This window comes from Taudactylus pleione, unplaced genomic scaffold (genome assembly GCF_031769625.1).
Source record: "Taudactylus pleione unplaced genomic scaffold, aTauple2 ptg000329l, whole genome shotgun sequence".
In the NCBI taxonomy this organism is placed as follows: domain Eukaryota; kingdom Metazoa; phylum Chordata; class Amphibia; order Anura; family Myobatrachidae; genus Taudactylus; species Taudactylus pleione.
Window position 1 is genome coordinate 1897217 of NW_028284730.1, and position 26577 is coordinate 1923793.

General features: G+C 43.7%; 1 long non-coding RNA gene across 1 annotated transcript; it reads right to left on the bottom strand.

Moving 5' to 3' along the window:
* Nucleotides 1-2005: 2005 nt before the first annotated feature.
* LOC148509224 (uncharacterized) lies at nucleotides 2006-18254 on the bottom strand. Its single transcript, XR_015869447.1, has 3 exons — nucleotides 18032-18254; nucleotides 4166-4541; nucleotides 2006-3132 (listed from the first exon to the last, which is right to left on the bottom strand). It is a non-coding gene; the product is annotated as an uncharacterized LOC148509224 (long non-coding RNA).
* Between the last annotated feature and the right edge of the window lie 8323 nt (nucleotides 18255-26577).

Consider the following 26577-nt stretch of genomic DNA (forward strand, 5'->3'; position numbering starts at 1 on the left):
TTATTCAAAACAAGTATATAACCTTTATTTTAAATTTGAAAGAAATTTAAAAACAACAATTTAACATTAAATGAAACATATCAACAATGAAAACATTAATTAAAAACGTATAACACAGATTGAACATTATATAGACCAAAATTTAAAAAAATGGGTATGATGTAGTATCACACCATTTGTATTGCTTAATTGTATGTCCTTTTTTTTAGTAAAATGCCTTTGGAAAAGATAAATGTATTTACAAAAGAGTTCATTGAAGTCTATAGACAACATGAATGTCTTTGGAAGTTCTGAAGCAAGGAGTACTCAAACACGAAGAAATGTGCCGCAACAATCCAGGCCCTCATCTGTGTAAGCAAGCCATACCACAGTAAAGCGGATGCAGATTGGATCCGTAAAAAAATCCAAAGTTACAGAACGGTGTTCCTCAAGGAACACAAGAAAATGCATGCCTCAAAGCGATCCGAGGCAGGAGCAGATGAGGTGTACCACACTAAATTGTGGTATTTGACTTGCTGAAGTTTACCCTCCACCAAGGCGAACAGAGAGCCTCCTTGAATTCTGAATACCTGCCAGAAGGGGAGGAAGATGAGCACCTGCAATGTAGCGGCATTGAGATGGTAAGTGCATATTTTATTAATCTAACCAATTCGTCTTCCCATGTCACTGCACCCACACCATTAAAATATGCTATGTAGTCCTCATGGGTCTTCCTGGCATGTGAGCTCAGTGCTTGAGGTCCAGTTGCCGCAAGTGGTGTCCATCTAGCCTCTCTTTGGTCAATGTCCTTTGCGGGTATGGCTTCATAATGTTTTCTTGTAAAGCAAAAGCCTCTAAAGCCACAAAGGCAAACGGTAGTCCGTGTTTGATTCTACGGTAGATGGCAGGTTCAGATTGTTGGACATAATTTTTTCAATAAAGACAGTCTGTTGAAAGGAGCCACCATCTGAAGCTCTGCCATTCTTCCCGATGTCCAAAAAAATAAATTCATAGTTAGCGTTGACCACTGCCATTAGCACAATGCTAAAGAAGCTTTTATAATTGTAGAAGTAGGATCATTGTTGGAAGGTGTGTTAAGTCGCCAGCGTGTCTTGTTACTTACTTGTGCTCCGGGGGTCTCTCCTCCAGGTCGCCAGTCACACTTCCTGAATCCTGCTCTTGGACAACGTACATGCCGCACTGGGACGGCATCTCCAGTTGCTAGGAGATTGGAACGCCGGTCTACGGCACGTTATGGGATAATGTTTCCTCCTCACCTGTAGATTCCATTAATCACCTGCCTTATATCCATTGGTTCAGCATGTTTCTTAAGCCAGTTGGTTTGCTGGCTATAGCGTTACATCTCTACATTTAACATCTCGGCTCTCCAGCCGCATACCGGCTCTCAAGCTGCACCTCAACTTTCGTAGCTGGAACCTCGGCTCTCACAGACGTACCTTGGCTCTCTAAGCCGCATCTCAGTCTATATTCTATATATTCTATCAGCTGTTCAAGCCACACCCTAGCTCTAAATATCACTTCCTGGTCCTCAAGGCCACATTGCCATCATAATATCTGTCGGCTCACCTGCCATATCACGGCTCTCAAAGCCGCATCTCAGCCCTCTAGGCCTCTACTTAGTCAGGATATATGTTAGCTCTTAAAGCCACACCCTGTCTACTCCTCCTTGCATATCTCACTCCCTCCTGAGATCCAACAGTCGCATAACATCTTGTGGCCTTAAAATAACCGTGTAAGCCTCTACTATCTCGAGTTAAGTCCAGACGGCCACCTAAGTACCAATGAACGTATCCACTTCTAAGGGAACAGCGGGTAGATTTTATTAGTGAAGACCTCATCTGAATGATTCTAGAGCACTGGTCGCGGAACAGGGGTAAATTACCCCAAATGGGGTAAAAATGAAATTCCTGGGGGTAATGGACAGACAGCCGGGCATGCATATTAATCATTGCATACCCGGCTGTCCGTCCATTACCCCCAGGAATGGAGGTCACTGGCGTCGTGTGCGGCGCCAGTGACCTCCAGCCCGGCGCCGCAGGGAGGCTCTAAGCCGGACGCCCGCTCCTTCCATGCAGCGCCACGTTAGCTGGAGGCTGGAGTTCTCTTCTTCTGTCATGACGTCTCTCCCATAGTGACGAGGAGCAGCCGGGCGGACAGGACGGCTGCGGATGCAGGAGCAGGGATTAAGGTGTTTTTTGTTGTTGTTTTTTTTGTACAAGCGGCACTATATGGAGGAACTACTACAGGGGCACTTCTACAGGGGCACTATATGGGGCACTGCTACAGGGGCATTATATGGGGGTATTGCTACAGGGGCACTATATGGGGGCACTTCTACAGGGACACTATATGGGGGCATTATATGGGGGCACTGCTACAGGGGCACTATATGGGGGCACTGCTACAGGGGCATTATATGGGGGCACTGCTACAGGGGCACTATATGGGGGCACTTCTATAGGGGTATTATATGGGGGCACTGCTACAGGAGCATTATATGGGGGCACTGCTACAGAGGCATAACTATGGGGGCACTACTACAGGGGCATTATATGGGGCACTGCTACAGGGGCATTATATGGGGCACTGCTACAGGGGCACTATATGGGGGCACTTCTATAGGGGTATTATATGGGGCACTGCTACAGGAGCATTATATGGGGGCACTGCTACAGAGGCATAACTATGGGGGCACTACTACAGGGGCATTATATGGGGCACTGCTACAGGAGCATTATATGGGGGCACTGCTACAGAGGCATAACTATGGGGGCACTACTACATGGGCATTATATGGGGGCACTGCTACAGGGGAATAACTGGGGGCACTACTACAGGGGCATTATATGGGGGCACTGCTACAGGGGAATAACTATGGGGGCACTACTATAGGATTTCCTTCCTTTCAAATCAAGGGGGTAATGTCAGCGGATCTACATATATTTTGGGGTAAAAGGTAAAAAAGTTCCCTGACCCCTGTTCTAGAGGTCTTACACGGTGAGTCCTAGGAGACCATTATAAGGTGGCATTATACGGACGTGCTTTCCATCTATAACTCCTCCACAGTTTGAGGTGCTAATGGTCCTCAAACTCCTCAGCCATACTTTTCCACTCCTCTGCAGTTGTCGGGAGCTAGAAAAAATATATAAAATGTCAGTGTTATCATTATACATCTCATCAACTATTCATGTTTTTTTATCAACATATTCATGCCATATTCCTCTTTTTTCATTTCAGCCATCTGCTTTTGCAGAGGATGCTCCGGAGAAGTCTCCAGACAGTTCCATAGGCAGCCAGGCCATAGAAAGCGAGCATGTCTCATCTGTGTCTGAGCCCGAGTGGGACAACTTATTCAGTTCTTATGCTTTTAAAATGCGTTGCCTGTCTGATGAGCAGCGCATTCACGCTGAGCGCATCATATTTACCACATTAATGAGGGGGTTAGGTGGTGAATTGACCGCAGACACCGACCTGACAACAAGGCTTATGCATCAAACATTTAGGCCACTACAGCCTCAGCCTACACCACCTCCATCCCAATATTTTGGGCCACAGTCACATCACCCCTATACTCCACAGTCTGCACATGGAAGCAGTCTACCCATCCACAATGCAATATATAGTTGTACGTTGCAGTGCAGCTCCCCGGAAGACAACCCCAGTGACCCCAATAACATTCTTTCCAATAGGGAGTAATTATAAAGTGGGAAGACATCAAGCATTCACAAATCAGCAACTGGGGTTTATGCATCAAGTTCCCCCATTGGAGGAGTATCCTATAACAATCAATCTGTTTACTTATCATTTGCAAGTGCATTCTGTAAATGATACGTAGAAGGTGATTGGTTGCTACAGGCAACTACTACACAGGCCCACTGCTGCTTGATACATAAACCCCTTATTTTTTTTAAAGGTTCTGATTTTTGATTGCTTTATCTATTTCAACCTTATATGTGTGACCACAATAGGAATCATTTACTATTGTTTTCTAAAATATTCGGTTAAAAAAATTTTTTTTTTTTTACAAATTGAAAAAATGTTGTTATATTGGACCTATTGTCCTATTTGCTTCTAGTGCAGTAAATTTAATTGACGCTGCATGTTGCGGTGATATTAATAAAAAAAAATGTTTAAAACATAAATCTGTGTCCTAATTTTTTCTTACCTTGAGGTATTGCTGTCTCAGTACACGTATGATGGCTTAGCAGGTCTCAGGGATGATGATCCCCAAAGTTTACGGAGAGATGAGGGAGCCAAACTTGAGAACAGCCAGGCATCTGCCAGTAACCAGAAAGCGTAGGACTACCACTAGTCTATCCTCAGCAGGGATGGCCCTCCATAACCTGGTGTCTTGCTTCTCAATGTAGGGAATCACCAGATACAGCAACTCCTGGAAGGTGACATCATCCATGCATAGGAAATTGCAATAGTCATTGGGATTATTCTCACAAATCTCCATGAGGCCCTCTCCATTCTTCTCCTCTTGCAAGCCTTCTGGGTATCAGGGAGTGATGCCACAATAGCAGCATAGGAGGCCACAGCTTGAAAGATATGAGGATCCATAACTATCAGAACAAGGAAGAACTTTGTAGAGCAAAGCAAAACAAAGCAGAAAGCTATGTAGAGCGTTCAGCAGGATAATCTAGCCAACATAAAGCAATACTGCACGGAGAAAATAGCATTTTCCCTCTTTCCTCTTTTTTACAGCACAGCCCACTATACAATGTACAACCCATTATTCAAATTTACAGGGGATACAGTAGTTCTAGTGTGTACAGTAGTAAAGATATATCGCTAGTGTCACAAGCCGGGGTGTTGGTAAGAGGTTATCAATAAATGAACTCTTCCTACCTCCTGCCTGTCATTCCTGGACTAATCTGATTGGCTCCTGTGGCTTTTTCTATCTTGTCCGTAGGTTGCTCAGGTGCCGGTGATAGCGTTTCATTTTTTTCCGGTTCTGGTGGTTAGTTCATGTTTACTCGAGTGTCCATTACCTCAGCCAGTCTTGTATTTCTCCTGCCGTTTGTGTCATCTAGGCGGCACGGACCGTACCTCTGCATCCAGCTGCTTGTGTCATCTAGGCGGCACGGGCCGCATCTCAGCCTCCTGTCGCTTGTGTCAACCCGGCGAAACAAGGTGCACATCAACATCACCTGTACGTGCAATCCAACATACCTGCCACTTGTGTCATCTAGGCGGCACAGGCCGCACTTCAGCGTCCTGTCGTTTGTGTCAACCCAGCAACACAAGGCGCACACCAGCGTCATCTGTACGTGCAATCTAGTGTACTGCCGCTTGAATCATCAAGGCGGCACAGGCCGCACTCCAGCATCCAGTCACTTATGTCAACTCGGCACCACAAGTCGCACATCAGCGTTCCTCTTACTCGCTAACCTTTGCACTTCAGCATCACCAGCCCCAAAGGCTGTTGTAGGACTTTGTTCATCAGCCCCCAAGGCTCCTACATGGCCCAAAGGCTGCATCACACCAAGCGTAATCAGCCATCAAGGCTGCTACACGGCCCAAGTGCCGCACCTCGTTAAACATCACCAGCCCTTAAGGCTACTACACGGCCCAAAGGCTGCATCACGTCAAGCGTCATCAGCCATCAAGGCTGCTACACGGCCCAAGTGCCGCACCTCGTTAAACATCACCAGCCCTTAAGGCTACTACATGGCCCAAAGGCTGCATCACGTCAAGCGTCATCAGCCCTCAAGGCTGCAACACGGCCCAAAGGCCACATATCGCCAAGCATCACCAGCCCTTAAGGCTGTTTCACAGCCACATCTAGCCAAGTATAACTAGCCCTCAAGGCTGTTGCTGGACTTTGCTCTTCTACAGTCCTCAAGGCTGCTACACGGCCCTAAGTCCGCATCTAGTCAAGCATCACCAGCCCTCAAGGCTCTGGCTGGACTTTCCTCTTTAGATACCCCTGTTTCATAACAGCTAGCGAGCAAATAATACCATATATCGCTTGGTTGTTTACAAGATTGCAGTGTGTGTATGATCAATATCGCTTGTTCTGGGCTCAAGGGAAATCATCAGTAAAGTCGGAGCGATCGCTGATCACTACAGTGTGTACCTAGCTACTCCCCTAATACAGTCCACAATTCCCATAAAAAATACTTGTACACTAGGGCTGCTACTGCTGGCGGTAAAACTTCATCACAGAAGGGGACCAAAAAGACTATTAGTTTCAAACTGTCTGTGAAAGAATCATTTGAAGAGGAACCAAGTATGACAGCCTGTTACAGATCACAAGGCTGCTCCATGTAAACCCCCTAGAACCAAGGCTAACGAGGTCTTCTGCCACTAATGGATTACCTCTGGGAACCAGAGAATAGTGTGAGATACTGGATAAGAGTACAAAAGTCAGTGGAGCGGCCTGGGAGCTGCTGGTGTGGCTTATAGTCGATGGTTCAGCTCAGAGCAAGTAGTACAATTTGGAGAGTTGATGGAGTGGTTTGAGAGCTGGTGGTGCGGCTTAGAGAGCCGATGGTGCGGCTTTGAGCACCGATGGTGTGGCTCAGAGCCGGTAGTACAATTTGGAAAGTTGGAGTGGCTCAAGAGCCGGTGGTGCGGCTTAGAGAGCTGATGGGTGTGGCTTTGAGTGCCAAAGGTGCGGCTCAGAGCCAGTAGTGCAATTTGAAGAATTGATGGAGTGGCTTGAGAGCCAGTGGTGCAGCTTTGAGAGCCGATGGTGCGACTTTGAGCGCTGATGATGCAGCTTTGATTGCCAATGTTGCATCTTAGAGCCGATGGTGCGACTCAGAACTTGTAGTAAAATTTGGAGAATTGATGGAGTGGCTTGAGAGCCGGTGATGCGACTTTGAGAGATGATGGTGTGGCTTAAAGCCGGTGATGCGGCTTTGAGTGTCGGTAGCAGCTTGGAGGCTGACGGAGCGGCTAGAAAGCCGGTGGAGCTGCTAGGCAGCCGTAGCAGCTTGGAGGCTGACAGAGCAACTAGAGAGCCGGTGGAGTGGCTAGGGAGACAGTGGCAGCTTGGAGGCTGATAGAGTGGCTAGAGAGCCAGTGGAGCAGCTAGGGAGCCAGTTGCAGCTTGGAGGTTTACGGAGCGGCTAGAAAGACGGTAGAGCGGCTGGGAAGCCGGTAGCAGCTTGGAGGCTGGCAGAGCAGCTAGAGAGCTGGTGAAGGGCCTATGGAGTGGGCAGCAGCTTGGAGGCTGACGAAGCAGCTAGAAAGCTGGTGGAGGAGCTAGACAGCTGGTGGAGTGGCTAGGAAGCCGGTAGCAGCTTGGAGGCTGACGGACCAGATAGAGAGCCGGTGGAGTGGTAGGGAGCCGATAGCAGCTTGGAGGCTGATGGAGCAGCTAGAGAGCCAGAGACACAGGATTCACAACAACCAGGATTAACAATAATGCTGACCATGCAGCAGAACCGAGAGATCCACAAGGAACGCTATAGTCGGCGAGGTGACAAAAGGTCGACGTGCACAAATAAGAGCAGGAACCAATCATGCCGTGTTGTAGATAACACGTGCCATCCTGCGGTGTATGGATCACCTAGCAACCAATAGAACAGTACCACGAACAATACTGCCAGAAGGAGGAACATTGCTGGTTAGGAACAAGTCGTGAGCGCGACTTGTAACAGCCTCCAACCTGTTGCACAGATTACTGAAGCCAAGAAGGCTATGTTAGCATTAGACCAGTGTCCAATATCCGCCATCAATGCATCTGATTTTAGGCGATTAGTTGAGGTCACTACCAAATTCCATCTCGTTCTATCGTTCCACAACAATTCATTGCATGTACCAGGACGTAAAAAAAGTTGTTCTTAGCCTAGAAAATGCCATTGTACTGGCTATCCACTTAACTAAAGATACGTGGACAAGCAGCAATACTGGTCAAACTAGATTGAATGACTGGTGAATACTAATACTCTCTGTTTTGTGCAAGCTACTGAAACTGTATGATATTGTAACCTTTGAAGTGAGTTCAGCCACTGCCAGCCTGAGTCAGGTTATACCCTTAATTAAAATACTGGAAAAGCAGCTAAAGAATCTGAAGGAGGAACTGAAACTAAGTATGTTGGACTTGTAAATCAAGTTCTCCATTCGCTTTGCCAGGACCAAAGGGTTTGCAACATCTGGCAATTGGATCACTACATTTTTGCAACCATACTTGAGCCTAGGTTTAAGTCCTATGTAATGTCTTTCATTCCAACTGACACAGATCTTAAGAGATGCAAAGAGGTCCTTGCGAGAAAGTTGTCACCTCAAGTGGCATATGACACAGCTCCTTCAAATGTTGCTGCCAGGAAAAACTGTCCTTTACCAAGAGACCCACTGATGATGGTGAGTCAACTCAGCGCACCAGAGTGAAACATTATAACATCTAGTCAGCATTAAAAGAATGACACCATCTGATGCATTAGACTGGTGTAGTATTATTTTAATGATAATATAGAAATTAGCATCTCACACAGACCTTTCAATACTGAGAAGACAAAAAAGCTATTTGGAGCCCCTTGTACAAATTAGCTTTGCTTTACTTAAGGTGCTCATTCTCCAGTGTGCACTCGGAAAGAGTGTTTAGCACACGAGGAACCTTGCAAGCAATCGGCATAGGAGGCTACTTTCGACAAGTGTGGAAAAATTGATGTTCATCACAATGAACTACAGTATAAATTCTATAAGGAATACCTTTGGCAACAATTACAGACACTGTAAGGGTGGGTTCCAGTGGGGATGAGCTAATATTGTGTGATGATGATGATGATGATATGAACAGTGATGAGGGTGATGATGAAATCTTCAACTTTGAGTATGATTAACACTGTTAGCCTTAAGCCCATTGGTTGCTTGGTTTACCCAAACCTCCAAAATGTTTTCTTTTGTGGGGTAACAAACAAAACAAACACTTTTCATTATGGGCTTTGCCCGCCTTGCTGCATAGACTACTAGCCTGTTACTTTATCTTTATTTACCTGTAATAGCCTGGGGCCTGTGATTTGCTGGTTGGAGAAGTTTATCTTTTCTACTAGGCTATAGGATTAAATCACCTGTATTCATATTTGGAAGATTAATCATTTATTACATGTTTGAGGTTTACTTTTCCTTACTGTGATAAATGCTTTACCTTTCACTTAATACTCTACCTCTAATCATCTGTATTATACACAGGCCTTTGATTTCCTGTATAGAGTAAGTTTGATTGTGATATATTTTTCTACTAGACGTTACTCCGGTAACAATCACCTGTACTGGCTGGAGACCAGCGATTTCACACTATGGGCCTGATTCAGAGGCGCTCACTGTTTGCGAGCGTTCGCTCTGAATCAGGGAGGGCTTTTTTTTCTCCTGCCCACTCGCTAATCTGTGGGTGCCCACCCACAGCCTATGCGAACGGGCTGGAGATGGTCGCGACCATCGGCATTGCAAGGAGACCCTAAGGTAGGGTCTCCGCACTCGCAATGCCGAGTGGACTTCCTGCTCTAAGGTAGGGTCTCAGCACTCGCAATGCCGAGTGGACTTCCTGCTCTAAGGTAGGGTCTCAGCACTCGCAATGCCGAGTGGACTTCCTGCTCTAAGGTAGGGTCTCAGCACTCGCAATGCCGAGTGGACTTCCACTACTGACATCACGAGTGATGTCAGTAGGGCCGCCCACAAACGGCAGGCGTTCCTTCGGGAATGCCTCCGCTTGTACAGCCACCCCCCCACCCGCTTACAAAACGGGGCGAGCTGTCGATCAACATCGACAGCCGCCCCGTTTGTTGCAAGTCCTCACTCGCTACGGGGCTTGTGCACGAGCGGGTCTGAATCAGGCCCTATGTTTCATAGATGTTTTATATTTTCTTAAACTGCCATGTGTTTGTGTTGCTGCTCTGTCGCTTAGTTTAGCCTGTCAGCTCGCTGCAGCCTTTGGTCAATACTGGTGAAAATCTTGTGAGCTGTGAGGGGGTCAAATTTAATGTTATTGATGTTAATAATACTGTAGGGACAAAGGCCCTGATTCAGAGCCGGTCGCTCTGAATCAGGGCCGTCCTTCTTGTTTTTCAGAGCGGCCTCCCGGTAAGCTGGCTCTCAATTCAGATACATTTGTGTATGTGCCATTATATTGAGCAAATATATGACCCAAATTGAATATTATTAGTTTTAGGGATGTTTGGGGTGCAATGCCACCTGGGTTGGTGTGACTGGGCTCCTCTGGGGTGGCACACTGTAACACTTTATTTAGCACTTTTTAACAAGTTCAAATTATTATTCTACTAAAACCTGACCTACAATTATTTTTCTTAGCATTTCAATTACACCTTTCACCTCTGTGTCACTCTAACACATAGTTTTTGCTTTTTTCTTATTAACCCTTACTAATACTTTAGCCTCTCACTGGTGTGCTGCACTGGGGTGGCTGGCCTTTGCCGGCTTTTTGGGGTTCCGCACCCCAAACCTTGAAGTATTAGGGACTTCCAGTATACAGAGGTGCTGTGAAGTGGTCTGGAGGCTTAGCCATATTTTTGCAAATATATGAAACTGAGGTCCTGATTCAGAGTTGGGAATAGAGTAAGAAAGAAGAAGTAACAGCATCTTGGTAAAACCGTTGCACTGCAGGTGGGACAGATTTAAAAAGTGCAGAGATATTTAGGTTTGGGCGTGGTGTGTGTATAAAGTGAAATCTAAATTGCAGTGTAAAAATAAATCTGTCCAGCATTTGTGAGCTACATGCAAAAGCAGCCAGTATTTACCTTGCATGCAAAAAATATAGTATGCATTGCACCCCTTCGCTCGTCGGGTCTCGCGCATGCGCACGACGGAGCTCCCTCCGTTGTGCGCATGCGCAGTGGGGAACATCGACCCACTTGCGAGCGTACTGCCGCTCGCGAGTGGGTCTGAATGACCCCCTCTATTCCTTAATCTGAATCAGGCCCTGAGATCTCTGAATGATCTAACACCATGCAGCTTTTCAAGCCTTATTGCTGATTTCATTCCAAGTGCTGGGGGAATACCTTTTGCTGTTTCTTACATACATATATACTGTAGTTGGAATTACCCAAATTGAAAACCTTCTTGTTTGTAACCAGGACCCTTATCCTGTCGATCCTGCAAATATATGTTCCCTTCTCTCCAAAACACTTTTTGCTAGCACCCACGGCACCCACTGGACAGACATAGCGAGGGGAGATGTATTAAACCTTGGAGATAGAGAAAGTGGAGAGAGATAAAGTACCAACCAATCAGCTTCTATTATTTTTCAAACAAAGTCTGTAAAATGACAGTTAGAAGCTGATTGGATGATACTTTATCTCTCTCCACGTTATCTTTTTCCAAGGTTTGATATCTTCCCCACGGTATCCCTTTAACTGCCACCTGCCAGGTAGCGACAGACTGATGGCAATTGGCGCCACCCTCCATCCATGCGGCCCTGAACAGAATTTGGCACAGATACCATATGGGATATATGCAGGGGCATATTAAGAGAGGAGGGGGCCCGTGTGCATTCCCTGTCCAGGGCCCCCCTCCTCTCTCCCCGGTAGCTGGCAGCAGACTGACCGCAGTAGACTCTGGGCACTAGTCTAGAGCCAGAGTTACTGTGCATGCGCAGGTCACCGGGAAAATGGTGCAGCCGCCATATTCCTGGTGATTTCCCCACTGCGCATGTGCAAAACGCCGGAAAAATGCCCGCATCAGCCATTTTCCAGGCGTTTTATGCAGGGCTGCGACAGCCGATGCGGGACTTTGGAAAGGTGAGTATTGGAAAATATGGGTGCAGGGTGTGCTGTTTGGGCCTCCCCTGCACCGCACATTCTGCACCGATTATAGATACACCCCTGAATATATTACAAGTTTGGGAAACCTGGGCAGTTCACTACAATCGGAGACTCTGATAAGCAGACTGGTTTACATAGCTCTGCGATTAATGTAGTGTTGAGTGGAGGCTTCTCCTTGCTCGGTTTCCTCCTCTCCTCAATGCACAAAATATGGCTGTCGCCTCCTCCCCCTTTCTTGAAGAGATCAGAAATTGATGTAACACGGCCGTAATATTTCTGTTTATCAAAATGAGTTCCTTCAATGCTAGCTATCAATGGTGGCTTTATCCTCATAGTTTACATGAAAACTTTGAGGAAAACTTAAATAAACATAAGTGAAATTACTCTAAACAGTGAAATATCAGTAACCTGATCCACTCTGCCAGAGATCCGCACATGCGCAGATCTCTCACCATCGGAGATGTATGTTAACCATTGGGTTTGCATGTATCTCTGAATTAGAGACATTGGGCCTGATTCAGTACGGATCGCAAGTGCGATCGCCACTGCGATTCCACACGGGCAGTCTCACTGCATTGATATGCTAATCCATTGAGATCGCTATGCCGTCGCAGCACTTGATAAGGACGTCCAACTTACCTTGCACACATGCATAATACTTTGGAAGTCTGCTAAAACATCGGCAACATCAAGTACCAACGCAGCCTCGCACACACTTGCACAAGGTCAGACCTTACTCAAAATTGCTAAACTTCCTGTATGCTGTGAGTACACAGGCTGCATATGGCATCGCAGTGAATAATTTATGCACGCCCCTGCAACGGCATTCAAACGCACTGGCACGTCTGCATTTCGTCGCCAAACCCCCTCCCCGTCACCACCCACAAACGGTACTTCCTGTCAATCACTCTGCGATGGGTCTGCGTACTAATTGCGATCGCAGTCCTAATCGCAGTGGAGTGTTCGCGCATGCGCAATGTGATGTATACACAGAACGCAAACATCGGCCATCTGTGTGAGTAATCGCGTCTGCGATCCTTGCTGAATCAGGACCATTGTTCATTATAACACTGTCTGCCTTGAGCTTCTTAAATCTCCATTACTGGCTAAATCCCAGGAAGGCATCGTGACTGCTTTTCCAGATGTTTATTTGCTATAGTTTAGTTTTCTTTTCTATATAAGATACCCCAGACTGCACGTTACATACTTACGTGTGTCTCTCCGATAGCTAGGGTGTATTATACGGAGGTAGGGGGGCAGTGTTGCTATTTATACTACAAGGGGGGCAGTGTTGCTATTTATACTACATAAATTGGGCTATTAACTATCTCTCTGGTTGTTGATTACGGCTACCTCAACATTTTCATCCTGGAATGTGGGAGACAGTAACTCCCCTGCTAAACACACTCATTATTTCTTATCTTAATATATACGGATGTGTGATGTAACATATGTGGAAGAACTTAATTTAACTCCCAAAGGGCCGGATAAGGTGAATATGCACAAGCAAATATTAGTGGCCTAAATTTAGGTAAGTTAGCGGGGTTAGCGTTAGGTATTGAGGAGGTGGTTAGGCAACCCTAGGGGGGAGGGTTAAGGTTAGGCACTAAGGGGGAGGGTTAGGTTTAGGCATGAAGGGGGAAAACTTAGGTTTAGGCACTAACGGGGAGGGTTAGGGTGTGGGGTGGGGAGGGTTAGGGTTAGGTTACAAGAAGGGAGGGTTAGGGGGAGAGGGTAAGTATACTTACCCGACCCCTGTCGGCAACCAATCATCGGGATGCCGCTGTCGGTATTGTGACAGGAGGCATCCCGACAGCCGGCATTACATACCCATTCCGTTTCTCACATAACACATAAGCATAATGTCTATATAGATTGGATTGCTGTTTTAGATCTTCTGCCAGTGCGGCCGAAGTGGATATTACTGATCCTTTGCATCACACCATTGCCTGGTTAGAAAACTATATTTCTAAGGATAGTCATAGTTACAACAAGTATTGAGAACGAACAACTTATATGGCAAATTTCCACTTCATTAACCACATAGCTGACATGTTTATTTTCAACAAAACCGCTCAGAAATTTTTTTTTTTCCATCTGAAAAGGTTTAAAAAGTATTTTTTTAAGTATATTTAAATATTTTGTTTTTAAAAAATCAGTAACATATGCAGGGGGGTTTCTGAGTACCCAGAAACCCCCCCCTGACAGAGGAGAGAGCGGGCACCGTGTTTATTAAGCCCCACCCCGTCATGAGTCAATGGGGAGGAGGCAGAGTCTTTTGACACTATTCAATTCCATTTGTGACATTTTTGCCCCGCACCTCAAGACTGACCCGCGAATCACGGAATTTTGCAACTAGGGGGAGGGGGCTAAGTACATGGTGCCCAGTCCTGTCCCTATCTGCTACCTGCAGCTGCTGCAAGGTAAGTGAGAGAGTGTGTGTGTGTGTGTGAAATAAATTTATATGTGTGTATGCGTAATGTATGTGTGTGCATATGGATGTATGTGTGCATGTATGTATGTGTGTGTGTGTGTATATATATATATATATACATATATATATATATATATAAATAAAAAAAAAAACTTAAATATCCTGCGTTTGCCCCTGGAAATATACCTAAAGGGTGTTTTGCACCCCGCAAATCGCGCATCTCCATAGGCCCCAATTGTAATATCACTTAACACCCCCATCAGAAATTGCTTCCAGGTGGCAAAAGATCCGCAGCCTTATCAACCCCCACCTCCCTAGTGGTAATAGATCCCTGTGGCTGACATTTTTATGGGGCAGTAACTGCAACATCACTTCCTGTGGGCCTGAGCAGGAGGAGGAGGTCAGCTCTGCACATGTGCTGAACGGATTTCCTCTATTACACAAAGGGATCACAGCAGGACAGCACAAATGCATGAGATGCAACGGGGGGGTGTATTTACAAAAGATTGATTTTGGATTCTAGTCGATTTGCCACTCAATTTTGGTTTCATTTCCATTCGATTTTGATATTGGAGATTTAATAAAGCAAAAAGCAAATGTCAAATCGAACAGAAAATGGAATTTCACTCAAAATCAAATATAGGCAAAACATTGATCTTTTCCCATAGTCGCATATAGGATCCCTTCATTTACTAACATTCGATGTGCAAATCGAACATAATTGTACTCAAACTCGAACTTCAAATCCCCCCATGAACAGAATAATGAAAGACAGTCGATTTGAGCTTCTAAATACCATTCTATTAGCGGGAAATTGATTTTGATGACTTTAAAAGTTCCCAAAAACATATGGGGCAGTCTGGCTGTAGGAATAATGGCTGCTCAAGGCTATGCTATGCTGTGCACCAACCTGCGGTATCAGGGGCGTATCTATCGCTTTGGGGAGCCCATAGCAAAGGAGCACACAGACCCCCCCATGGTGGGGTTCAGCCAACATAGCAGGCAAACAAAACATTCAAATTTTTTTTAATTATATGTATATACACATGTAGACAATATACGGTATATATATATATATATATATATATATATATATATACAGAATATATATATCTCTCCATATAAAATTATAAGATGAAAAAAATTTTAAGTCGATATGGCTTTCTAGCGTGCGCTCTGAGCAGAGCGCACGCTCTGAATGAGGGCCGCCCTCCATGAAAATGGAGCGTCCTCCTGGACGCTCGTATAGCTGTGGGTCACCACCCACAGGCTATACGAGCGTGCAGTTTGATGGCCGCGATGGTCTTGACCATCGCGACCATCGAAACTGCGTACAAAAGCCTGTGGTTGAGTTTTTCAACCACAAGGCTCGGAGTGATTTTGGCTCTATCAGAGCCAAAATCACTCCCACTGACATCACTAGTGATGTCAGTGGGCCGGCTTCTGATGGGAGGCGTTCCCGTGGGAACGCCCCCGTCAGGGAGGCACGCCCCCGGCACGCCACCAAAGGGGGCGTGCTGTCAGTCAACATCGACAGCACGCCCCCTTTGAAGAGACACTACGAGCGAAGGAAAATCCTTCGCTCGTCGCATCTGGCGCATGCGCACGACGGAGCTCCCTCCGTCGTGCGCATGCTCAGTGCAGAACATCGACCCACTTGCGAGCGGACAGCCGCTCGCGAGTGGGTCTGAATCAGGCCCATTGTTTGGATGCATGTGTGTGTAGATTTGTTAATATACATATATGCATGTACGTGAATAAATATTTGTGTATGTATATTTGTTTGAATATTATTGTAATGTATGTGTTTGTAATAATCTTATGTTTGGAATGGTATTTGTTAGTTTAAGCAGGCTCCGTAATTAATACTTTTTTACATAAACACTTAACCTTACAGAGAGCATATGGACTCTCCTTGGTATTGTTTACACGCTATCAGCTAGCGTTTGAGTCACCACATTTTGTACCCTTAAGGCCACCATACTTCTGCGTGTCAGACTGACACGCGGAAGTGTTTAGCTTCCAGCTAGCGGGTTTAAATAGCCGCGCGGCGCCATACAGCTGATATGCTGCGGACGCCGGCGGCATGTGTGCCCTCTCTTCACTCCCTTTGGCCTGCAGTATCGCAGTAAGGTAAGCCCACATGGGTTATGCTATCAACGCTATGTGCCAGTGTACGTTTAAAGGTGTGATCACCTTGCCTTGTCATTTTTTCAGATAGTGCTGTTTATATACCAGCAATACCCAAACAGCGGGCCTTTGATGTTGGCTGGATGAGGCTTTAGGTAGATATTATGATACACGGATTATCCACACACTATTGACTATGGTGACCCCCCTTTTTTTGAATATCATTTGAATTCAATGTTATCTACCCTTAGGAGTTTGGACACACCTTTTGAGCTCCATATTAATTGGGGTTAACTGACTAACCCTATGGAGGTATTCATTTATTTAACATTTATGATTGTGCTTTCATGGGCTAACTGCAACATTCTCACTGAGATCTGGTGGCTAACTATTAGACTCAGGTGACAGGTGTTTTCCTTACACATGGGTGTATGTGTCTTTTTGAGTATTTAGGAGCCTGCTAGACAAGTCATTTTGTGTATTTTGTTATTTTTTCAGATTTCTGTAAAGTCTCATATTAATGTCTACAATTCGATGTGATGTCTATGATGTCTACTATGTGAAAGTCTTGAAAAAGGTTCATCTGGGAACCGAAACGTCGACTACGACTAAAACTTGTAACCTATAAGGACTATAATATCGTGAAATATTGTGACAATATTAAAACCACTTCATTGATTTTAAAGGAGAGTGCATCTTTCCTCATTGGATACAATTCTGAACTATACAGAATATATATATCTCTCCATATAAAATTATAAATGTGTGTGTGTATATATATATATATATATATATATATATATATACACATACATATATATATATACATACACACATGTAAGATGAGCATATTATATTTATGAAGAAATTATAAATCACTTTCACTTTTGTAGAGTGTGAGTTCTATTTTAAATTCGATTTTAACGGGGATTTGAGGTTCAATTTTGGAAGGGGTTTCATAAACTGAACAGAAAATCCCTTCTTAAAATCGTCCAAAATCTAATTCGATTTGAAAATTGAATGCAAAATTGAATATTAGCAAATGAGGGATTTGTTAAGGGATTTTGCAGTTCGATTTATATCCGATTTCAGTCGATCTTATTGATTCATAAGATCGAATACCAAATCGAACATTAGTAAATTTCCCCCCTGGTAAGGTGACGCGCTGCTGGCTGCGTTTGCATCTCATGCGTTAGTGCTAGGCAAGTGAGTAAGGAGATATTAGAAGCTGCTTGGCAGAATGATATGCTTAATAATAGGAACCACCTTGACTCCCCTATTCTGTTCTGGCAGCAGTAAGAGGAGAAACCCACATGTTGGCCATAAATTATAAGTTTTAAAATTGTATTTTAATTTTCCTCAGGAAGTGATGCAATTTTTTAAACTTTTTTATATTTATGGAGACAATGGGACTGATAGCGTAGGGGTGTACACGCCCACATAGCACTGGCCACGCCCACATAGCACTGGCCACGCCCACATAGCACTGGCCACACCCACATAGCACTGGCCACACCGACACATGATAATTAACTGATAATTGACATAATGAATAGACCCCTCAGTGTTAATGAAAGATTTCAGTAAGCAGTAAGCAATAATTCTTCCAGATTGTATAGCAGTAAAAGCAGTCACTTGGCATATGGAATGAATAAATACATGGAAAATCATCCAACCCCCCCCCCCCCCCCCCCCCCCAAAAAAAAGATTCATCCAGCAGACCATTTTAGTTACATACCTTATACCTGCCAATAGATTATTCCTGCAAGTTTTATGAAATTGCCGGACACATATATGCCTTCAGGCTAATTAAAGGTCCGCAGACCATCTCCAATCCACTCGCTGGCTTCCGCTTCTTACACAGCAGATTGTTGTGAACAGCTTATCTAATGTCGGCCGGTGCCTGTGGGTCTGCCAGCAGTCGGCGTCCGTTGCTTCCATCAAGGCCTCAGATTTGTTGATTAAGGGTAACTAAGAGGATAAGAGAATTGCAAAGCACAACGGAATAAGCTGGAGCTATATAAGTAACTGTTAATAAATAAATGAAATAGACTAACATACATGTCTAACAGAAAATAATTATTACATGAAATTGATTTTATTTTGGGAGTTTCAGTTTAAGCATTTTGTTTAGCCATTAGTTTAGAATCCTATAAGTTTTGTTCTTTTTTCAAACAACTGATTTAGCTGCATATTACCCTGTGATTTTACTTATGTAACCCGTGCCTTACTAGGATGTGGTAAAGGTGTATTGGTGGAAGGTCCATGCGTCTTGTCTTTGCCAGTGACTGCACCCTGGTCTTTTCTCAGGACATGTGGGTCAAAAAGACTTGTGGATATTTCGGTTGTGCTGGATTAAGCTTTTCTTCTGCCTTTGGAATGCTTTCTCACATTGTGGAGACCACCTGTCCCCAAAACTCTTGTTCCCTTTATGATATATGTACGTCCCTGTGTCATACTGTGAAAGGATGATATTACAGCCTAATACTGGGGCACAAATTTTGTGCATTTTCAACATAATCCTAAAAACAATCTATATATCCTCATCTTCTGAACTCAGTGCTAATTCTAGTTTCATGATGTTGATGCAGAACAGGCTTCGTCAAGGGATAGGGTCAAATCAAGCATTGTGGATCTCCAAGTTATGGAGCTGGATGAGAACTTCTATCAGGGTTTATCGTCCCCATTAACCACTGTAATGTGGTAGGGACCCCTATCTCTCACTTGGGTATCCTGTTAGAACCCCAAGGAACAAATAGAAAGATGTTTTCTATCAGTCCTACACATTGGGATCTAATATTATCTACTGCAAAGGTTAATGACAAAGAAACATTCTGCCTCCAAGTTGTCTCTCTTATTTCTATAGTTGTCTCCTAGATAGAGTGAATGGTCAAGTTTGTGGAACCATTTATATGTAATTAAATATAGACAGTGTATCTGGCGCCAATCACGGTTGAATAGAAAAAACATCCACAAGAAACTCTTGGATCAACGTTTCAGTTTATTAAACTTTTCCTGATGAAAGTTTGATAACTGAAATGTTGAAGCAAGAAGTTCTTGTGGAACCGGTTTTCTATTCAACCATGACCAGTTCCCCTGCCTTAATTTTTTGGCGGGCACCCAGAACACAGGCCCTGATTCAGAGCCGGACGCTCTGACAGAACGCTCGTTCTGAATCAGAGACGTCCCTCTGTTTTTTCTGGCCGCTCGCATAGCTGTGGACAACCCCCCCCCTCTAAACTTAACGACTGGTTGTGCCAACTGTAATAGCAACAACTGCAACCAAATGCTTCTGATAACTGGAGATCAGTCTTTCTCATCGCTGTGGAGGTATCTTCTTTGCAGAATTGCTTTAATTCAGCCACATTGGTGGGTTTTCGAGAATGAACTAGTCATTTAAGGACCTGCCACAGGATCTCAATTTGATTCAAGTCAGGGCTTTTGCTACGCCACTCCAAAACATTAATTTATTTTCTTTTGAGCCATTCAGAGGCAGACCTGCTCCTGTGCTTTGACGCATTATCTTGCTCCATAACCCAAATGCGCTTGAGCATTGGGGGTTACACAGTGTACAAGTGTTTTTTTTGGCAAATGTAAGATAGGCCTTTATGTTCCTCTTGGTTATCAGTGGTTTTCGCCTTGCAGCTCTCCCATGGATACTACGAGGTATTTCTGCCCAGTCTCTTTCTTATGGTAGAATCATAAATGCTGACATTTACTGAGGTGAGCGAAGCCTGCAGTCTCTTACATCCATCTGGGATCTTTGGTGACTTCATGGATGAGTCATCCATGCGCTCTTTAGTAATTTTGGTAGGCCAACCACTCCTGGGAATATTCACCACTGTTCCTGGAGCCTTAGAAATGACTCTGTAACCCTTTCCAGACTGATATATGCCCCCCCCAACATAAAATCGTTCCGACGCCCCTTGTTGAATGAGTAACTAAGTGGTCAATTACTATTTCACACAGGGTCAGTTGTTGTTGAATAACTTTTTTCCTTCAAAAAATGAAAAAGATAATTTTAAACTTCATTTTGTATTTACTCAAGATGTCTTTGTCTTATATTCAATTTTCTTTGAAGATCTGAAACAATTTAGTGTGACAAACATACAAAAGAAAGAAGGAATCAGGAAGGAGGCAAAAACTTTTTCATGCCACTGTACTAACTGTGAGTGACAAGCTGAGACCATACACCCCTGGAGAATGGCCATCTGGGGCTACATGTATTGTACGTTTAGTGTTGTATTCATTTGTATTTGGTATTGAATATATCATTCAGGCTGTACTATACATCAGCCTGTTAAATTTAGCAAACAAATAACTTTTTAATAAAGAACAAAATATGTACAGAGGATGAAACATTGTGTTACAAACGTTTAAAGATACCAGTTGATGTTAGAAAACATAGAAAACATTTTCAGTTCTCTGTTTTCTTTCTATTTTAGTAATTAACATGCGTGTGTAGATAGCGGATGTAAATAAACATACCCTGTATGGATGTGAACAACCTCTAGGCATCGATTTTTCCATGAGGTTTCCTGATAACTTAAAATTGTTTCCAATTCCGCTATCAGGGGGGCAAGGACATATATAAAGTACCTTAAAGTTAACCTATCACCTGAAATTCATGTCTTGGTGATCTGGAACCTATTTACTACGTATTTTAGTGATAACTGGGACCATAACCTATTTAATATTATTGTTTTTATATTGAGTTTGTTCCAAAGTGTAAAGCTCTGTGGCGTATGTTTGCACATATGTTAGTAATAATAACTAAACTTTACTTTCATTATTACAACATTAAAACAACTGTGATATTTTAGTTATATGCCAACTCCGAGCATTGCCTGTAGTTCTAATGATCCACATATCACATTCTTACCAGTATAGAAACCCAAACAATATATGTTCATTCTAGCACCCTGCACCTGTCACAACCTGTGCAGTTCCTCTTTCCTGCCTGGGGTGTCGCTCTCTGCTCTGGTGCTTCTAGCAGACTCTGGTCTGTATCTCAGTAGTTTGTGGAATCAGCTGAGTGTGCTAGAAGCACCAGAGCAGAGAGTGACACCCCAGGCAGGAAAGAGGAACTGCACAGGTTGTGACAGGTGCCAGGGTGCTTGAATGAACACTAAATATATGTCCATTGTTGTACAGAAGATCTTATAGGACCTTCACTGTGGAAACTCTGCTACAATTTAATGTAGCTTCCATATGAAACACCGCCCTTTCTAGGTAATGACCGGTACAGAGATCATCAACATTCATGCATAAATTAAAACTTTGCTGCCACAAAAAAAAACAACAACTACTGGTAAATGCCCTCTGGCGGTTGCCCAGTACTACCACGCACTTATGTGGCTTTGCAGTCTAATCACATTTACCTGGTACTGTTAATGTGGGTAAGAAGTCGGATCTCACACCTAGGGAAATATCTGTAATAAAATAATAAGGCAAAATCACTTAACAAGTAAAACCAGAAAACCCTTACTGTGCATATCATTAGAAATAGGTGAAACACATACTAGCAAAAACATAGAACATAGTCTACGCATCCACCAAAAAATAACCCACCGCTATATAAAAAACCTGATGGGTTTAACCAGGGAAGAGATAGGGGAGGTCAGGAGATGCTGGGGATGAAATTAGAGGAAGCTACAAGTGAGAATGATAATAAACAGAAATTTGACAGGCCCAAACAGCGCCTCCTGACCTGTGGTGCCCCGTGCGATGGCACCGGCCCGCACTACCCTAGCTACGGCCCTGGGTGTAACAATAAATTAGATACAAGCTATATTATAATACTGTGCATGAATTTATCAAAGAAAATAATAATAAAAGAAAAGATATTTATTAATCCCACTAAAATAGCCCCACTTGTTATACAAAAAAATGCAATAAAAATAGAAACAGTGTAAATAAAATGGTTACAATTAAGAAACAATGTTGTATGAAAATGGTATCATGAATCTCGAAGACCGTTCATAATATAATAACAAAAGTGACATCTAGCATTTCATTAGAGTGTAAACTCTTCTAAATGCTTACAAATAACCACAGTGAATTTGGCAAATCAAAGGAATAAACATAAAGTAGGTATTGAATGCCGATGTTCATAAAAGTGTATTCCGATAATAGTCGAGTTTACTCCTGTATAGAGAGGAATATATACTTGCATATGAAGCTGTCTCCGTAATGCTAAATAATAGCCTCTCAAAAGTCCTCCTTTGTGAGTATATACAACCCGGGATAACTCTTTATCAGAGGAGACCCGAATTCACAGCAGAAGTGGAAATAGTAGTCTTTGGAGGGTGTACAGTCACAAAAAAAGCCAATCAATCCAGCAAACACTGGCAGCCTTAATTTGTATAATTGTGCAATACATGCATCCGGTGGCAAATTACCAGCGGTAATTCTGATGTGTACTCACGGTAAGCTGATGGAATAAAAAAAAGGGGGCCCCCTAATTTGTGATGGCCCAAGTCCCATTTTGTTGCCGGAGTAGCCACGGCTGGCCGAAAGCTGTAAATCCACTCTCCTTAAACGGTATCTGGAATCAGTGTAAATGAAGCATAAGTCAATGCTTTCTTGCAACAGAGTATCTGATTAGCGTCCCGCCTAACGCGTTTTGACGCATACCATGTGACTTTTACCCCACACGGGAGGCTTAGGTTTAGGGTGCGGGAAGGGGGGGGGTAGGTTTAGGCACCCCCAGGGGGGACTTAGGGTTAGGCACCACCCCGGGAGTTTTAGGGTTAGGCACCCCTAGGGGGGGTGAGGGGAGGGTTAGGGTACTTAGCAGCTGGCGTCGGGTCTCCTGCTGTCGGGCTTCTCATTTCGGGATTTGAACAAGTGGCTAAACAGCCGTCGGTATTATATACTGATTCTGTTTATTATATAGTATATTTATAATATTATGTGTGTTTGCAAAGTTAAACATTTTTCCTTACAGATATTCTGTTGCGATGACAGTTATTATTAAATTGCATTGTCTATATTATTATAAATGAAGTATTACGACTACATGTAAATTAATTTTTTTTCTAGTATGACACATGACTAGTGTCTGTATTAGAAATATTGCTATTACATTGTACATGCAGTTTTACAAACGTTGCGTGCAAGCCTGCAGTGCTATAGATTATATGCAGTGTCATGGCTCTCTGCTCCCTCTGGCCGCTCAGGTTCCACGTGCCAGCTCTTTGTTTCATCAGCACAGATTCTGCAGAAGAAAAATCTGCAGAGAAAGGAGGAGGGAGCAATCGCACACCTTTTACGAAACAGGGACCTGCAGAACGTAGCGAAAACCAGCACAGAGACAAGCAGAGCACAACTAACCCTCACAAAAGGTTCTGCAGGTTATCATGAAAAAAAACGTAACACTATGTAAATTCCAAACCATAAATATGTTTAAATCACAAAGCTTCAGCAAAATCCTGTAGAATGTCGGCCACCCACCGAGTACTTGTAGAGAACAAAATAACATTCACGGCATAATCTAGAGTAATCTTCCTACAACAATTATGGTTCTAGAATACAGTACTCCAGGGAAATACAGGAGTCATACTAGATTCTACAAAAGGATAGAGAACAGTTCAGTTCTGCAGAACACATACAACTCAAACAGTAAATGCTGATGGAGTCACAGGGGTTTATTTACCAAGAAAACCCGGTGTTTTTAATCGTGTTTATGCCCAAAATGTAAAAGGGCAATGCTTTTACTAGCCGTGCTTTGCTACTGTAATCACTGCCCTTTTAAATTTCGTGCATAAATACGTTCGGAAGCGCCGGGTTTCATTACTATTTTTTACCGTTTTTCAGTGTTTACTAACACAAACTGATAGTGGTCATCTTCAAGTAAATCCTAAAAGATGCCTTATATGTAAAACTACACACACACCTACGTTTCCATCTCTGTATTTTTAGCTGCATGAATCTTATTATATTGTAACCTTAAAGATGCATACATGCAACCTTAAAGATGTATGTGAAGCAAACACTGCAATCATCATTATTACTGTGAAAACAGCACCCCTCTTATACAGACACAGACCTTGCACATACTTACACTCAATAAAGATACTTCAAAAGTTCCTTTTGGTCGTCTAACCCAAAATAAGACATGTCAATGGGTCACGCTTAACTTGTACATGAATGTCCCCGACTGAGGGCCTGATTCAGAGCCGGACGCTATTTGCGCTCACTCGTTCAGAAAAAAGGGGTGGCTATTCAAATGAACCGTTCGCTCTTTGCGGTCTGTTCACGCCTCTAGGTCTGAACGAGTGTACAAAACATGCGGTCGTTTTTTGGAAAACTGCGCCCCCTGGCCGCTCGCATCCTACGTCATGTCCGCTATTTATTAGATTAATCGAGTACATCGACCAGTGTATGAACTGCTCGCTATTCTTGCGGTTGGTTTTTCCTACCGCAACCTTGCGAGCAGTTCTGACTATAAAATAACCCAGTGACGTGGTCAATGACGCTGCTGTATTAATTATGCACACCCTTAAAACGCCCGTTTTGACCTTTAAGCATGCCTGCGTTCTGATCTCCACTCCCCGTTTTCAAGCACCTTCCCCTGTTACCACCCACATCGCCTCCTCCTGTCACTCAAAATAGCAGGCATTCGCTATTTAGCGAACAAACGATTTTTGGCCGCACTGACTGGTTCGCGCATGCGTTTTACGATCCGTGCGCATGCGCAGTTGTGCAAACATCGCTCGGAACGAACGAGCGGCCGCTTACGAGCGGGTCTGAATCAGGCCCTGTGTTCTCTAAGCACAAAGGGCCAGAAGAGTTACAGATGTGCAGTAGAAAACGCTAGCACAAGTTGTGTACATACACAAATTAACAAATTGTGTACGTTGGTGTTAGATTATCACCCTCTTTAGATGGTTACACTCTATGCGATTCTCAGCCAAACAGATAGGGCCAATAATTGTGTAGTGTGTATGCAGCACAAGGCCCCGATATAGCCTATGCTGCAAGCACTATATCAGTTGGAATGGCATTGTTCAGAATTCGTAATGTGTACAGTGATCGGCCCGATCCTGCATATAAGAAACGTCACCTCAATGATTTTTGAAGTTCAAGTGATCGTTTGAAACTAAGCTATTATTGTGTAGTGTGTACTCTACACATTTAGTGTTATGGGGATTGTTTTGGTCGTCTGAATTTGTCTAGTCATTGGCAAATCTGTCAGGTGTGTAGCTAGGTTTTAACCTTATGCTTTACAGAAGATGCCCTTAGCAATGTAATGGGGCAATCAAGAAAACGATTCACCGATTCTGCATTTTTTTCTCCCATTTAATGATTCTCCATTCCATCAATATGCGCTCATACATTGCCAATATGTACCAGGAATTTGCAGATCATTTTCACCAAAGAACAGAACCGCCAATCGTGAAAGGCTCATCATTTTACTAGTAACGGTCTTACAGCCCCAATTGGTCGGCGAAATCCAACATCTAACCTGATTCACCGATTCAGATCACTTTTTGGTCGGAATCGGCAATCGGTGAACCCCATACATTGCAGATTTTTTTCAACACAATCATCTGCAAAATGCAGAATTGTCCCAGTTTATTGCTCATGTATGGGCCCCTTAAGCCAAGACTTCTTGTTGTTAAGAAGACATGATGTATGCCTACATGTAAGATACAAAATAACGATTTTCAAAGTCGTCACAAGCGGATTAACTAAAAAATAAATGAGCTATTTATGTGTAAACCTGCAGCTCAGTGTCCTTACACACACAACTCACCTACAATAATAATACATACTATAAGAGCCAGCAAGGTCTAATTTGCAAAAGTTGTGCGTATGTTTTAAGGTTTGAGACTGAATATAATGCAAACACATTAACTAACTCATGGGACTATGGGAAAGGGAATATAATATATATATATGTATGTTAGAATGAATATTATAAGCATTTAAAAAATCTCTTTCTAGTATTCTTCCACACACTGTAGATCTGCGTATGGGCTGCGCCAGCTCAGGCAGACCTTGCTGTACATGATAACCTCACACCTCTCACCATTTTGCCTCTATGCTAAGCTCCTCCCCCCTGGATCTGCCTATATTCTTGGACTGTACCAAAACATGCCAACTGCTATAATCACCAGCATAGGGATGTAACAGTAGACCAATACATTTAGGTATACAACACCGCGGAACTCGGTCCATGTCTCGCCAGTCGAACCTCCCCGTCATTTACTACGTGTGTGATATCCGCCCCCCCAGCTGTGTGGTACGGTCGCCTTGGCCAGTCCCGCTCTCCCCAGC